Source organism: Molossus molossus, unplaced genomic scaffold, assembly GCF_014108415.1.
Source record: "Molossus molossus isolate mMolMol1 unplaced genomic scaffold, mMolMol1.p scaffold_m16_p_6, whole genome shotgun sequence".
Taxonomy (NCBI): domain Eukaryota; kingdom Metazoa; phylum Chordata; class Mammalia; order Chiroptera; family Molossidae; genus Molossus; species Molossus molossus.
The window spans coordinates 101,619,819-101,637,308 of NW_023425399.1; the positions used below are offsets into that span (position 1 = coordinate 101,619,819).

General features: G+C 39.9%; 1 protein-coding gene across 2 annotated transcripts in view; it reads left to right on the top strand.

The window, feature by feature from the left end:
• DCC (DCC netrin 1 receptor) overlaps positions 1-17,490 on the top strand; it is a 1,071,808-nt gene that overhangs the window by 646,970 nt on the left and 407,348 nt on the right. The gene's annotated exons all lie outside the window — the stretch shown is intronic.

Consider the following 17,490-nt stretch of genomic DNA (forward strand, 5'->3'; position numbering starts at 1 on the left):
TGGCACTTGGAAAGGTTGGGGAATGGAAGCAAACAAAAATAAACAGAAAGAAATAAGAAAAAAGCATCATGTCAGAGCTCCACGTTGGGGACCAGATCTGTCTCCGGAGATGCCAGTGAAGCGAATCCCCAAGGGGAAACAAACAAAATCTCAAACAAATACATTTGAGATTATTATCCCCACGCAGTGCTATTACCTTTTGATTCAGGCATGTACGCATTTCTAGTCAACAAATATTTAAGTGACTATTTATGGCCACCAACTTGCTGTGCACTTGACCTCTGTTTTGTATTTGCTTATGAAGAGAGAGTGAGATCTTTCTGTCTTCCTCCTCTTTTTTTTTTATTCTCACCCGAGGACATTTTTCCATTTTTTGTTCAGATAGAGCGGGAGGGAGAGAGAGGAAGAGAGAGAGAGAGAGAAACATCGACGTGAAGGGACACATCGAGTGGCTGCCACCCGCACGACCAATCAGGGCTGGGGACAAACTGCAACTGAGGTACGTGCCCTTAGCGGGAACCGAACCCGGGTCTCTCTGGACCGCAGGCCGACACTCCAACCGCTGAGCCAAACAGGCCAGGGCTGTCTTCCTCCTCTTAGAAGGCTACTAATTTCATCATAAGTGTCCCACCCCCATGGCCTAATTTAAATCTAATTACTTCTCAAAGTTCCCTTTTCCAAATATTATTTTAGGCTTTAGAGCTTCAACATGTAAATTTTGAGGGTACATAAACATTCAGCCCATGACACCTACGTGTTATCATTAAGGCAGGAGTTTCATAGTATTTTCTTTTATCCTAAAAAAAAACAACCCTCCATTAGATTGTTATTAGTGTGCTCTTGACAGATGGAAGCTGAGGCTCAGAGAGGTGAATTGATTGACCGAAAGTCTCCTAGCCACTAAGTGGTAGAGACAGAATCCTGACCTACGGTTAACTTTGTGATTACTCTTCTTGGGCTCTTTCAGCTATCGAACAGTGTGCATTTTAACACCATTAATGTAAGATTCAAAAGTGTCATTCAGATGAGATGTTGACAGAGGTGAGTCAGTTGGTGAAGGCAGGGCCGTTCTTTGAATCGGTAGAAACACATTTTAAAAAAAAATTCAAACATGCAAAGAAAGAACACTTTGTATTAGAAAAGATGACATTTCTGGGGATACAATTATTCATCACCCAATCAGCTGTCACTTCAGGGAAAAACATCTGGAAGAAATATCGAGGTCACTAAAACAGAGAGCTTTCTAACTGATCCATTCCGTCTTGCATGCATCCCATTAGCCTCGGAAGCTTCTGGATAGATTTATTACAGAAAGTCTGTGTCTCTATCCAGCACTGTGGGTTTTTTGTTTTTTTTGTTTTTCCTGCAGAGCCCATTGATCAAACTCTTATTTATACTTTTACTGGTATACCATATTTTAACATGCAGGTCTCTGGACAACCAAGACTCTGTAGTTTTAAGGAGGTGACTTAGGAATTTTGTCCTCCCACAACTTATCTCTAGTCATTAATTTTCCATGCAAATGAGAATATTTATACAATTTCTGCCAATTTTTATGCCTCAAACAATGAGAATCACAGAGCTCCATCTTTGAATGGGCCCGGTTATGCTCAACTTTATCCTCCATAAGGAATACTGGCCAGAGGCAGGACCGTGCTTTCTTATTCAGTTACATTCTTAGAGGGGATGGAGAGGGTGTGATCTTTGTTCGTTGAGGTGTGCTGAGGCCCCAAACGACTTATATCAGGTCCGCATTGCTGTAGAGAGCGGAAAGAGGCCTCCCGACCGTTCTCATGCCCAAACCGGGATGTGGTGCTCCCTGCCCCGTTCCCAAAGGCCTCGCCACCATTTCCCTGTTGCAGGCACGAGTCATCAGTCACTGTCTTCTCCTACTTGGTGAGACACAAGAGGATTTTAGCTCCTAATCATGAGGAACATCAGATTGTCAGATCCTTCTTGCTTCTCCTTTGTGGCCCAGTGTACCTAATGTTCTTTTATTATTGGATTGCAAAATATACTCCTCCTCTTCCGACTGTATGTGTGTGTGTGTGTGTGTGTGTGTGTGTATATATATATATATGTATATATATATATTTTTATCCTCACCTGAGAATACTTTTGCATCTATCTTCAGATAGAGCGGGAGGGAGAAAGGGAGGAAGAGAGAGAGAAACATCAAGTGGCTGCCACCCACACGACCCAGCCAGGGCTGGGGACAAACCGCAATTGAGGTACGTGCTCTTAGTGGGAACCAAACCCGGGTCTCTCTGATCCACGGGCCGACGCTCCTACCGCTGAGCCAAACCTGAAAGGGCAGATTGTCCTTTTCTTAAGGGCATGTATATTGTTCTTGTATCCTTGGTGTCTAACACATGTCTAGCATGTATGTGCTTTGTTAACATTTGCTAAATTAAGCTACATTGTATCGCCACAGTCATGGCAATAGCAGTAGAGGCCCCAGAGAGGCAGCAGATACTGTGAAGATGGAATACAAAGCTTGACTGATGACATGAGGGTATGAAAGAAAGAAAGAGTCAAGGGTGGGTGAATAATATACAGTTGCTCGTCAATTTACAATGGAATTACATTTTGTAAACCCCTAGTAAGATGAAAATATCAGTTCAAAATGCCTTTAATACATCTAACCTACTGAAAAGCATAGCTTAGCCTATGCTTTGTTCTGAGAACATTTACATGAGCCTGCACTTGGGCACAACCATCTAACACAAACCCTGTTTTATAAAAAATGGCTGAATGTCTCATGTCATTTTTAAAAATTTTCTTTTTATTGATTTTAGAGAGGAAGGGGGAGAGAGAGAGAGAGAGAGAGAAACATCGATGAGAGAGAACATTGATTGGCTGCCTCCTGCATGCCCCCCATTGGGGGTTTGGCCCACATCCTGGGCAGGTGCCCTGACCGGGAATCGAACCGGCGACCTCTTGGGTTGATGCTCAGCCACTGAGCCACACCAGCTGGGCAAATGTCTCATGTAATTTATCATGCATATTGCTTTCACACCATCTCAAATTTGAAAAGTTAAGTTAAAGCATAGTAAGTCAGAGACCATCTGTAGATAAGCTGATGACAGAGATAAGACACAGCAATAGGTTTGATGAGATAATAATAACTACATTTTATTGAACAATTACAACGTGCCAGACACTGTGCTTAGTGCTTCACATTTATTATTTCACTGCATCTCCATATAATAACCTGTTTTACAAATGATACATAATCCAAATGCTAAGTAATCAGAAGGCCAGAAATTGAATCAAACTTTACTCCTCTGTATTCCACAAAACCAGAGTTTCTCAAAGTGTGATCCAAGAACTCCCCAAACAAAAAACCATGCAGAGGTGGTGGTTTAAATGCATATTTCTAGGTCCCACCGTAAGCATGCCGTTGTGGAGACAAAGATTCTGCATATTTAAAAGCATTCCAAGCAACTCTATGCCAGCAAAAGCTTTATCAATATTGTCTTCAATTCAATTTAGTTAACCTTTATGAAGTTGCTCTAATGTTACAGAACTTGACTCAGGCTCTGCAGATACAGAAATAACAACATACGCCCTGGCCAGTTTGGCTCAGCGGTGAGAGCGTCGGCCTGCGGTCCAGAGAGGACGGGTTTGGTTCCTGCTAAGGGCACGTGCCTTGGCTGCAGTTTGTCCCCGGCCCTGGTTGGGTCGTGTGGGAGGCAGCCACTCAATGTGTCCCTTTCACGTCGATGTTTCTCTCTCTCTCTTCTTCCTCTCTCTCCCCCCCACTCTGTCTGAACAAAAAATGGAAAAATGTCCTCGGGTGAGGATAAAAAAAAATAATAATAAAATAACATCATACTTTCTTTCCTCCAGGAGCTACTAGACTAATGGAAAAAAGAATGAAGAAGAAACAGACCATGAAAACACATTGTAATAAAGGCGTGGGTGGCTTCCGGGAGCACCTAGGGGGAAACCAGTAATGCTGACCAGTGGTAGACAGAAACAGAATTGAGAACAGCCACCAGTTAGCTATACATTTGAAACTCATGAGATAAGTCAGGACTACATATGGTGGGCATTCCCTTAGAGATGAGTTGAAAGGTTCAGGAGGTGAGAATGCTAAGAAAGAGACTAAAAAACAAGAAGACAGGAACAGAACTTTGGAGATTGCGTCTTATCTGACATTCTCTTCTTCAAAGCATAGTACCCTGAATAAATGAACAACTCATTAGCATAACCAATGAAATTGCCCTTTTTGGGTTTTCTTTGCTTAAGGAGAATTTTGAAAGGGATTTGCCTAACTTAATTTTCAAGCTGACTTTCCATAAAAGGAACGCATTATACCACTGAATGACAAAGTTGCATTACAGATAGTACATTTCCAAAATGCATGCCTTAACAGTTCATCATGCTAACTTCACTCTAAAGTAGATACTTTGTACTACCAACTGCTGGCAAACAATTAATTTGTGGATAAATAAGAATCTACTCCTGCCATTCCTCCAGCTATTCATTATTCTGTGATGGCCTTTAACCCCTCCTGGACCTGGCTGCTCCCTGCCTGCGACTGTCCAGCAGGAGGTGGGACAAAGTGCCTGTGAACTGTGAAAGTTCCTGAACGAATCGGTGTTGGCCTTGACGGCTTCGAATGTTTCATAAAGAGCTCAGTATTATTGTTCTTGTCCATTCATATAAAAATATATTGAAGAATTATTAAAAATTTTCATTTGAGGACAAGAACCATACATAGACACAGCAATAAGCTTACCTGGAAGCATCTAATAAAAACATCAGAGGAGAAGGTGGAGTTGATACCATGTAGCCTTCCGTGTTTGCTTGTGGTCTAAAGCAAGAACAAGAGAGTCTTATTGTAGTGGGAAAAATTAACATTTTCCCTGTCCACGATTCATGAAGTGATTGTATAGGTTCTTAAAATATATCAATAACGTGCTACACACACACACACACACACACACACACACACACACATATTAAAGGTAGTTTGGTACAGCCACTATGGAAACAGTATCTAGGTTTCTTTAAAAATGAAGAATACAGTTACCATATGACTCAGCAACCCCTCTACTGGGTATCCACCAGAAAAATTTGAAAACATTTATCCATGAAGATATTTGCACCCACCCCTATGTTCATTGCAGCATTTTCACAGTGGCCAAGACATAGAAACAACCAAGGTGTCCTTCAACAGATAACTGGATAAGATGTGGTACATATATACAATAGAATACTATTCAGCCATAAGAAAAGATGAAATACTTTCATTGTGACACCATGGATGGATCTTGACATCATGCTCAGTGAAGTAAATGAGACAGAATAGTCAAGAACCATATGATTTCACTCATATGTGAGATATAAAACTGAAAACAAAAAATGAACAAACAAAGAAAACAAACAAAAACTGGTCACCCTAGGGAAAGGTAAAATGGAGTTGGCGGGGGAGGAGGTAGAGTAAGGGGTCAGAGCCCTGGCCGGTTTGGCTCAGCGGTTAGAGCATCGGCCTGCGGTCCGGAGTAAGGGGTCAGACCTGCGGTGACAGGGGAACTGACTTTTGGGTGGTGAACACACAATGCACTCAATATGCAGGTGCTGTATCATAGAATTGTGCACTTGTACCCTCTGCAGTTTTATTAACCAATGCCACTCCAATAAATGTAATAGAAAAAAATTAAAAAGTAGTTTGGTAAAATGTAAAGGCCATTGTGTAGAATTCAGGAAGTTGGGTTCTTCTATTGCCTTTGATACTTATGAGCTATGTGTTGCCACAGAAATGCCAATTATCCTTAATTTCTTTATCTGTAAAATATAGGGGATGGACAAATAGCTAAGATCTTTTATAGCTCCTGTCAATTAATAAATCACATCAATACTTGTCCATCACTCAATGTATTTTAGGATATAGAGTAATGACTAGGCAGTCCTATCCTCGAGGTAATCGCAACCTTCATTTCCACTCTACCTGAAGTTCAGGTTCATTTTAAAAGCAAAAACAGACAAATATCATCTTTTATGTAACTTGTAACTTGGTGGATTTATTTTTCTTTCCACAATGCAGAAATTGTGTAACAGCTTTAAAAACTAGGTACAGAAAAGCAGAAAGAACATTCCGAGTTCAGTTTGAATTTTTGTTATAGACATATCAATGAGTATCAGAGCATTCAAAGGCATACATACAGCTATAGAAAATAGATGTTTGTAGCTGTGTATACATATGCATGGTTGGTTGCAAAGTAAAGGATTATGTTGACTTATATGACTGCTTCTGCTCAGCATATGAACAGGAATTAAATGTATATATAATAACAAACAAGAGGTAAATATGAATGACAAATATGAAAATATACCAAGAACTTTTCAGAAGCTTAGGAGAAGCACATACATTTTTAATCAGAATCAAGGGATGGATTACAAATTTTTTCTAACCACTTTGCTTTTAATTGATGAATCATATGGTAAGTAAAATTATGCAAATACTTGAGGGAATGAGAAGGGATAGGAAGACTTCTGTAATATTTAAAGAATTACATAAAATATTCCTTCAAGCTTTTTTTCCCAACTATTTCCCAATGAGCTTTGGTTAGTAGGATTGCAGCATAAAATGCAAAGACCACAATATAAGAGAACAGCGTTTCTTCGAGTTACATTTTGGCCCTTGTACTTGATGAGCGTAGAGGAGAGGTGAAGTGTTTCCCAGGGGTTGGAAGAACATTATCACAGGAGAGAATGTGTAGGGTTACAAATTGTTCTGTGTGGGTATTGACTGCTAGATCCCAAATAACAAGGCGACCGTATATTCCTCACAGAGACAGGGAGGCATGCACATACATATGCAGATTTTGTTTATGATACGCAGGGTCCTCTAAAGTATAGGACCCAGGACACGTTTAACAGTGGAATTCGGGCTGTTTCCAGATCTTAGCAACTGTAGATAGTGCTGCATGAACGTGGGGGTACATATATTCTCTCTGATGGGTCTTTCAGGCTTCTTAGGGTATATTCCTAGAAGTGGGATCACTGGGTCAAATGGCAGATCAATTTTTAACCTTTTGAGGTAACACCATATTGTTTTCCATAGTGGCTGCACCAGTCTGCATTCCCACCAGTAGTGTGCTAGAGTCCCCTTTTCTCCACACCCTCGCCAGCACTTGTTGTTTGATGATTTGTTGATGGAGACCATTCTGATAGGTGTGAGGTGATACCTCATAGTCATTTTAATTTGCATCTCTCTGATGGTTAGTGATGTTGAGCATTTTTTTCACATGTCTCCTGACATTTGTATGTTCTGTTTGGAGGGGTGTCTATTTAGATCCTCTGCCCATTTTTTAGTTGGATTCTTTGTCTTCTTTTTGTTGAGTTGTATGACTGTCCATCAATAGATGAATGGATAAAAAAGCTGTGGTAGTCCGGCCGATGTGAGCGTCAACCCATGTACCAAGAGGTCACCAGTTCGATTCCCAGTCAGGAAACATGACCAGGTTGTGGGCCCTATCCCCAGTGGGGGGCATGCAGGAGGCGGCCAATCGATGTTTTCTCTTTGATGTTTCTATCTCTCTCTCTCCCTCTCATTTCTTCTCTCTCTAAAATCAATAAAGAAAAAAAATTTTTTTTTTCAAAGCTATGGTACATATACACAATAGAATACTATGCACCTATAAGAAAGAAAGATCTCGTATCCTTTGAGACGACATGGAGGAACCTGGAGAGTGTTATACTACATGAAATAAGCCAATCAGAGAAAGACAAATATCACATGATCTCACTTATTTGTAGAATATAATGAACAAAATAAGCTGATGAACAAAATAGACCCAGAGACATAGAAGTAGGGTACAGACTGACAAACCTCAGAAAAGGGGGGGAAGAGGAGAGGGAAGAATCAAACTAAAGAACATATATGCATGTATGTGTAACCATGGACATAGACAACAATGCTGGGGGCAGGGCTCGGGAGGAGGTTGCCAATGGGGAAAAAAGGAGAAACATCTGCAACAAAAATAAATTAATAAAATCCTAACAATAGAAGAGTGGAATTCTGAGCAGTCAACAAAAATTGCTAAATCTCTCTTGATGTAAATTGCTGTCAAATGTGTAGTAGATTTTTCTTTTTTAAAATCTAATGCATGCCTTTATCATTTGATACCAATTATTTGAACTAAAATAAACTTTATGAACTCTGAATTTTTAAATCCAACTGATCACTATAAATTATACCAAAATTTTATAAGCATTCCTTCATGGATTTTAAATATTAGGCAAAATGCCACCAAATACTATTTTCATTTACTATGTACACAAACCATTCGAGTTTATAAATGAGTTGTTTATGTGGTGAGATTTTATAAATCGTATACACATGCACATGTGCGCACGCGCGCGCACACACACACACACACACACACACACCCCTTTTCCGTGGTTTCTGAAATCCATACTTGTAAAGCAGTGAAATTACCATGGAGATTGGTCTTATCTGTAGGGTGATAGCTAAGGTCTCTTGAGGTCAAAAAAGCAAGAATGCCAAAGGCAGATAGAGCCTCAAAATTAGAATATAATCAATGCTGAAAGTACTCTTTCACCAAGTAATCTTAAAAATAAGTAATTTGTGTTTACTATGAAAGGAATATTGACATTTTGCAGCAAGGTGTTGAACTAATTACCCTTGCTTTGAGTCACTCTAATTTTTGACAGACTTAGGTTGCTATTTATTATTTTAAGCAATGCTTTAATTCTAGCAAATATTATTGTAGTGGCAGAATAAAAAGCAAACTGACAATTTTATTTTTCCTGTTTTTGTTGTTGTTTTTTTAAATATCAACTCTATATAAACTGTTCATGCAGAACAGCTTTGGATTATCCATATATACACTGATGTTAGACTCAGAATTTTATAGCTGGAAAAAACTTGGAGTTAATTTACTTTGCTTTGTTCTGGCAGCAGAGATGTTCTTACACAGCTTTGAGTTTCCGTGGAAGCTCAGTATATACAGTTGATCAGCACAGTGCTCATTGCCTTGAAGGTATTAGAGGGCTGGAGTGTATGCAACTCCACAACCGCCCCCTCCCCAGTAACACTTCAAGAGGTTCCAGAGAATCTGGATACATGGATCCCAAACTAATCTTCTGAATTTTCAGAGAAACACCTTAAACACAAGGAAATGAAGTTAGGTGCTCAGTGTCCATACTCTGCCCTACAGCAAGGTCAGAACTGGGAGTCAGTGTTCAGGGTCACCCCCTTGTATCGTCTCCCCTCACCGACTGGAAGTAGAGCACCTCGCCCTGCTCTTTGCCCCGCGTGATTTCCCACGAGGGTTTCTGTGCTCCGGTCACCAGCCACGTGAGTTTCTCTGAAGTCCTCCTAAAGCCCACTGGAGGAGAATGATAGAAAGGGAGGGAGGTCGCTATGCTTACCTGCTCTGTATCTCTATGTACTGTGTACACAAGCTCTTAGAATTTCTAGTTCTGCAGAAAGAGTGGTGAGCCCTCTCAGAGGTAGATTTTTAATTAATATCTTTTTAATCACTGGAAATTTTAAAAATACAATACAAGGAAAGGTGATCTATCCATACCTCCGTAACCACTGTGACATCTCAGAATCTTTCTTTGCAGAGAAAAATTGTTTTAAAGAAATCACTCTATTAATCCTGTGACTATAACCCATGTGAATTAGAAAATCTTCTAACATCTCAGCATTCCATATAGCCTACATAATAGTTGGATGGTTAGATAGAAAGACCTTTATAATAATGTAATCATGCTGTAGAAACTGTTTTTTTTTTTTTTTTTAATCCTCCTCACCAGAGGACATTTTTCCATTTTTTGTTCAGGTAGAGAGGGAGGGAGAGAGAGGAACAGAGAGAGAGAGAGAGAGAGAAACATCGACGTGAAAGGGACACATCGAGTGGCTGCCACCCACACGACTGACCAGGGCCGGGGACATACTGCAACCGAGGTACGTGCCCTTAGCGGGAACCGAACCCGGGTCTCTCCGGACCGCAGGCCGACGCTCTAACCACTGAGCCAAACTGGCCAGGGCGTGTAGAAACTGTTTTTAATCTTTTAAAGTTCATGTTTACATATATATATGTATATATATGTGAATTTATCTATTGTTGAGAGTATTACAGATGTCCTCCCATTTTCTCCCCAGTGACCCCCTCCACCCTGCTCCCGCCCCCCATGGGCCTTCAGGGCACTGTCCTCTGTATCCGTGGGTTATGCAAACATGCATATAAATCCTTTGGTTAATCTCTTCCCACCCCCCTCCCTTCCCTCTGAGATTCCTCAGGCTGAGAGCATGACTGATGAAATGCCTACTATAAAACATCTTGAATAACAGTGATCAGCATTGTCATTCATTCTCTCATTGTCCCGTCTTCTGATTTGGGTAGTTATGTTATTAGTTATGCCTGTTCAGGTGTTTAATAATTGAATTCTCTTCAGTAAGCATTATTTCCACTATGTTTACTTTTATTTCTCTATAGAAATGGATTCGGAACTCATCATCAGTCCTTTTTCCACAATGCCTAACTTCATTTTCAGGGTACTGTGAATTGCCTGGATTCTGTTGTCTGACTTATTTTAGAAGTGCTACATTTTCTGAGCACTTTTATAGTTGAGAAGGTGGTTTTGTAGATAAACGTTCATATATATTCTTGGGTAGTACTACTGTATTGTCTTCTGACACTGGATTTTACTACATGGGAACCCGATTTCCCCCTTACCCCTTATAAATATATCTTGATTTTGATTTTTCTGTCTGGATGTTCAAATAATTTGTCATTCTCCAGATTCAATAACTCGAATATATGTCTCACTATTAAGTATTATATATTCGATTTCCCAGGAACATAGTAGAATCTTGCAATCTGAAAATGTAGGTTTATTTTTCAGGGAAAATGTCCTATTCGTTTATCTGTGAATGTACCTTCTGTTCCCACGGGGGCTCGCTACATCAAGAAGGCCAGTTATCATAATACTGGATCATCTTTGTTTTCTTTCTAAGCGAGCTTTGCCCTAATTGCTTTAGTCCCATGTCTTTTCATCTCCAGGCACTGATTATCTCAGGTCTCCACTGTGTGGGTAATTTGATGTTTAGTGGTGTCAATTATGTTACTTGTGCTTTCTAATTTATGTATTGGCTCTCTAATGATGTTGTTTGGTCCCTGATTTGTTTTCTTAGGTCTGCTACCTCCCTTTTCATTTTATTCTGTTGTTTTATCATCTAGTCTTTGACCTCTAGTTTTATTGAACTTATTTTCATATTAAATGACTTTATTGTGTGAAGCAATTTGAGGAATTTCCTCCTGTTTTACCCTTATATTTTCTTCTGGATTGGGTGCTTTGTTTTTCTCTCGCACCCTCCCCTGACCCCCACCGCCTCACTATTGTTGACTGGAGTATATTTCTATATTCCCACATAGATGTTTTTGTCTTGCTTATGTGTGGGTGGCTCTGTCCAGATACTGTTTGTTCTAATGTAGTAGAAGTTACCTCCAGACTTATTTACCACACTTTCTGAGACTCCTTGGGCTTCTGTTTGAAGGCTGGGTGTTTCAGGTTTATGCATTTTTTAGTAACCAGCAGGGATAGTCAGGCAGTGAGGTCCACTGAAACAGCTTTCAACCTCTTTGAGAATACCAGCTTTGCTGGCCACCACTGTCTCCTGTTCTCTTCCACAGGAAGGGGCTTGTCCTCAGGTTGCCATGGTAACGCAGGAGCCAATACCTGAGTCCCTCTCCCCTCCTGTGTGTCTCCAGCAGCCTTGCAGCTTCTCCTCCCTCAGAACAGGGAACACATAAGACTAGTCTTAGGTTTTTCATTGCTTCGGGCTAGGAGGTGTTACTGAGAATACTCAGCCTTTTGCCTGAACTCCAGGACAGTTTCTGGGGTTAAAGGACAGATAAGGAACTAAATCCTACTGCATTTATACTTTACTCCAGGAATGTCTGTTTTGATTTTTTTTTTTTTTCAGTTGATTATACTTTCTTTTCTTTGTTTAGTTGCTGTGGTTGACTTTTTCTTTTTGTATCTGTGTGTGTGCTGAGACTTACTTTTTATTTTATTAGGTATTAGGGGAGGGAAATTTGTTATGTGTTAGAATTCATTATCTTCTCAGTTCGATATGCAGGAAGGTTCCCTTATAGAACATCTACTACTAATAAGAAACTTTTAAAAAATGAACTTTCTAAAGTAATTTCCTGTAAATCTTCAATATGCATTAAAATATACAAAGAAATAGCTCTCCATTCGGACAGAAACATCTCTTAGACTTTTAAAATAGCCACATCGTTTGCCTCCAATACCAAGAGGGCATAGTAGAAAACATTTGACTAAGAGAAAATAGTATCTCTCAAATTTCTGTCAGTATGTAGAGTTAGGAGCTGGATAAGTTCCTTTATATAGTAATTATTTATGCCATTATATAACACATGAGTTAGCATTTTTATATTGTTTTTCTTAACACATTTTCACTTCTTCATTTCTCAAATTGAAAACTGGACAAAGAAAGATGTGTCTAAATTGTATATGCATAGATGTATATCTTTTTACCTGTGTGTATACATGACACATTAAATATAGGTATTCTGTATGATCATATAGTTTATATAGAAGCATATAGGAACACACACACGCACACACACGCACACACACACACACAAAAAACTATTGGAGAGTTGCCAATAACTACTGAAGGCTATTGATAGCATCCAAGTCAAGTTTCCAAAGACATGGCAATGACATCAGTATGCACAGAGAATGAGGACCTTGAATAACCCTCCTGTAATTTTCATCACTGGTTTGAGTCTCAACTTTATTCTCCCAATGTGGTCCAAGGCTCCATAATTAAAGAGAGAGAGAGAGAGAGAGAGAGCTCTCAGCCTGGATTTAGACAAAAAGCAGCCCTGATTACAGAAAGAGCTGGAACTGAGGAATGCTAATGGGGTTATTTATGGGTAAAGACAAGTGTGAGGAGAGACCTAAAATAGTTTTGAAGTATATATAAAGGACTCGAAAATAAAGGTTGACAATCAGATATTCTTCATCCTCATAGCACATAAACAAGAAATTTTAGATATGGGGAAATTATTTTGGCATAGTGTAATCACAGTAAGAAGTACTAATAGGATATAGACAATGAAATCAAAAGTTCTAAATTTTTAAATTTTTTTTTATTCTCACCTGAGGACATTTTTGCTTTTACCTTCAGATAGAGCAGGAAGGAGAGAGGGAGACGGGGAGAAAGAGAAAGAAACATCAATGGGACAGAGACACATCGAGTGGTTGCCACCCTCATGACCCCAACCGGGTCTGGGGACAAACTGCAACCGAGGTACGTGCCCTTAGCGGGAACCGAACCTGGGATTCTCTGGTTCGTGGGCCGATGCTCTAACCGCTGAACCAAACCGGCCAGGACTAAATTTTTATTTTTCTTTTCTTTTATTTATTTATTTTATCCTCACCCGAGGACATTTTTCGGTATTTTATTCAGATAGAGTGGGAGGGAGAGAGAGAGAGACAGAGAAACATCGACGTGAAAGGGATACATCGAGTGGCTGCCACCCGCACGACCAACCAGAGCCAGGGACAAACTGCAACCAAGGTACGTGCCCTTAGTGGGAACCAAACCCAGGTCTCTCTGGACCGCAGGCTGACGCTCCAACCGCTGAGCCAAACCGGCCAGGGCTATTTTTCTAAGATGATTAAAATATTATCTTTGCCAGTTATAGCAGAAGAGCTTATAGTTTAATGCTTCTCTAATCTGTTGCTGTAATTAGTATTAATTACAGGGAAGTACACCCCATGTCTTTAATGTACCCCCGCCGAGCTTTTCCACCGCCGTGACTCACTTGAAGCCAGGCAGTGACTGAATGCCAAGGGTTTGGCCTATGAAGACCAACCCACACCCATGCTTGTTCGTCGAATAAATATTTATTACCACCGGTCCCCTGCTTGGCCTTGAGGACACAGGGACCGGGATCAATAAGTTAGTCCCTGTGAAACCTTGCTTCTCAAACTTAATTTGTTCTGGGCTGTTTGGGAAGTGGTTTATTGCAAACGTGAATTATTTTTTCCCACTAGAAATAATGTAAATTGGATTAATTCATTCCGGACCCCCAAATGATTCCATTTTAACCTTTCTTATACACAGTACATGTCTAATGTACTGTTTAATCCATAAACAAACCCTTCTTTTCTTAAATTTATCAAACCACGCCCTCCTAGCCTCAGAGGGATCACTTCCAGCACCTGTGCCAGGGGCGTCCTTCAGGAAGTCGGCATCTTCCCTTTTCACATGTCACTGCCTCTGAAATGCTGTCGCCAGCATGCTTTTCACTCATCCAAATCAGCAAGCTTTTCCCTGGACCGCAGGCCGACGCTCTAACCGCTGAGCCAAACCGGCCAGGGCCAAATCAGCAAGCTTTTCTACCTCTTCAGTTGCCTGTGATCATTGTTTTTTTTCACACCCTTAGCAACATCAGCACTCTTGATGAGCTCTTTATGTTTTAAAATTGTACTAATCATACATTTCACCAGCAACAAAAGCAAAGAAAGAAAAAAAAGAGAGAGAGAGAAACAAACACAAAAATATTCACAGCACAATTTCCTGAGATGTTAACAATGTGAGGGTTAGGGGTAAACGGATTCCCATTCTCTCCTTTGTTTATATCATGCTAATGTGTCAGCATGAAAGGATTGTCAAGTCCAGAACCAAACTTTTGTTCAATGACCTAGACATTTTTTTTTTCCATGAACACCTTGCTTGAAGACTGAATCGTTCAAGACGGGAGACTTTCAGGAACAGGTTTGACTGTATTAGCTTAGGGAATTCTCGTTCAGATTGATGTCACAGTGGCATGCATTGCTGTGGGTCACCTGCTCTTCTGTCGAGTAGTTCTCAGCAATAATATATTCACCCGTAGGCCTACCCATATGCCAGGAAAATAGCAGTGCACATTCTGGTAGGCATTAATAGGACCCAAACAGCATCTCTCTCTCTCTCTCCCCAGAAACAGTCATGTCAAACTATACTGAAATACCTCTTTGAACAGAAAATGCTAAGAATAAAATCCATAGAAATGGAAAACCATTTTTATCCAGAACAGTGGCCGCCCCAGTCAATATTAATAGAACAAGACTCAAGTGTACTTTTATTTCCAATATGGAATACACATTCTAATCATTCAAGGGTAGAACCCAACTTCACCCAAACTAATCTTTTTAGGAGAGTATAGATCGGTATGTGTGATAGATAATTTAAATAGAGAATAAAAGGCAAATTTCGGCAACCAACCCTATGGGGGAGGACAGGTGCGTAGGTAGGGAAGAGAAAACCAGAAACACTCAGCAGATTTCAAGTTACATGTCACATAAGAATAAGCCTGGATGAGGGTTAGATTAGGCACCTTGTTAAAAAAAGGAGAAGGAGGATTATGCATTTAGTGATCAAGTTAACTTTGGTAACAAAAGTTGGTGCAGCAGTAATTGAAGCTATAAGGTGAGAGGATACATTCTAATCTGTAAATTGAGCAGTCCATTAGAAATATTATTCCATAAAACTAGGATTTGGTTGAGGTATGTTTAACTTTGAATCCTGAATTTACATGGAATATTTTCCATCCTTTGATATGTTATCTCTAAATTGACATTCCATACCAGATTGCTTCCTCTGTAGCAATCTGAATACAATTACATATGAAACTATGGCTCCTTAAAGTGAAATGATCTGTTGAAACTATTGTGACACTGCATTTAAAAGAACCCATTTGTTTTGGATGTAGATGCAGCCCCATTGGCCAGCAAACATGTGTTATGCATGTGGTGTGGTCACTTCCTTCAGATATTTGCGTGGAAGAGAAGACTCATACGCTCATTATGTCCACTGTGTCAACAACAGAACAGCTCCAAAGGGCCTGGGGAGGTGGAGAAGGTGTTCTGCCCCAGGGGACCGAGCTGGCCCCCCACTGTTCTCAAGGAAGAAATGCAGCCACGCAACGACCGTGCACTTTTTATATTCCTAACAATTCCTAACAAAATCTCACCCGTCTTTTCTTGTCCGTGATTCTTGACCACTCCCTGGAGTGACTTGTGCTGCCTATCATTCATTTAAAACAATTTGAAGCATAACTTTGCAATCTCATGGAGCTGTAGTAAGTCTGTAGAATGTGTAGAATCTTCTCAAAGTCAAGATGATACAGAGATTATGAATTATGTGTGGTAGAGCCCTATTGTAAAATCGATCCCCATTTCTTATGTACCAAAATAACTGGCAAATAATAGTTCAATAACTTATCTAAAAGTAAAAAGACTAGAAGTCAGATCTAAATAAGATTAGGGAATTCTGATTGAGATTTTTAAGATCATTGAGTAGAAAAACTAGAACTTGCATCCCGGGAGGTTTCCACTAGCTCTCCCATCGAAGGTGAAGAATTCACTTGTCATCAGTGGGGTTGCAGACTGTGGTTGGAAAAAAGCAAAATATGGTGGTTACGGAAAGAGCACAAGTTAGCACTCCTTACTCACTGAGCATAACAACAAAAATGACAAAAATTACAACCTAATTTTAAATGTGGTTACAGAAAATGCATATATATGTCCTAAGTAAAAAGGAAAGTAAGGCTGCTACTTCACCGTGAATTGAACCTGAGTCTCAGGCAATATGACATCTACTTCACTGTGAATTGAACCTGAGTCTCAGGCAATATGACATCTTTTTTTTTCTTTACTGATTCCTTTTTAGAGAGAGAGGAAGAGAGAAGGAGAGAGATAGAAACACTGATGAGAGAGAACATTAACTGGCTGCCTCCTGCATGCCCCGCACTGGGAATCGGGTCTGGGCATGTGCCCTGACCAGGAATCGAACCGATGACATCTTGGTGCATGGGTCGATGCTCAAGCACTAAGTCACACCAGCCGGGCCAAATATGACATCATTTTAAGATCCCCAGTGGAAGAAGATGAATATTACATTTTAAAAGTTTCCTATCCTAAGCAGGGCCTTCAGGGACCAAGCCTGTGAGATTCATTAGCAAAGGTGTGCTATATTATATTTGTAATTTTCTTTTGATTGTAGACGTTCATTATAGAATTAGTAGTAGTATAGTAATTAAGACATTAAACTAAACTGACATATCAATATACCATGCTGAGAAAATAGTAATACAAATTGTTAGGACAATAGGAATGTGTCCGCCATAAAGATGACAGTCATTTTTTGTACCCTATTTCCACAGCCAATTTCAACAGGGAATATGTGTATTCTATTAACTAAATCCTAATAAAACTCAGAATTATAGGAACACTAAGCTTTCACATTGTATGAAAAACTCAGGGTTTTCTCCGCCCCATCAGTGTGTCTTTATTTACTTTATCAGCACAGTTTACATAGCTTTATGTACTTTTCCAGTGTAGGTCAATTGGATACAAATACTTGGATACTCAGAATGTTTATTCTACGTAATATTTTTCCCAAAAGTGTTTTCTTTCTCCCTC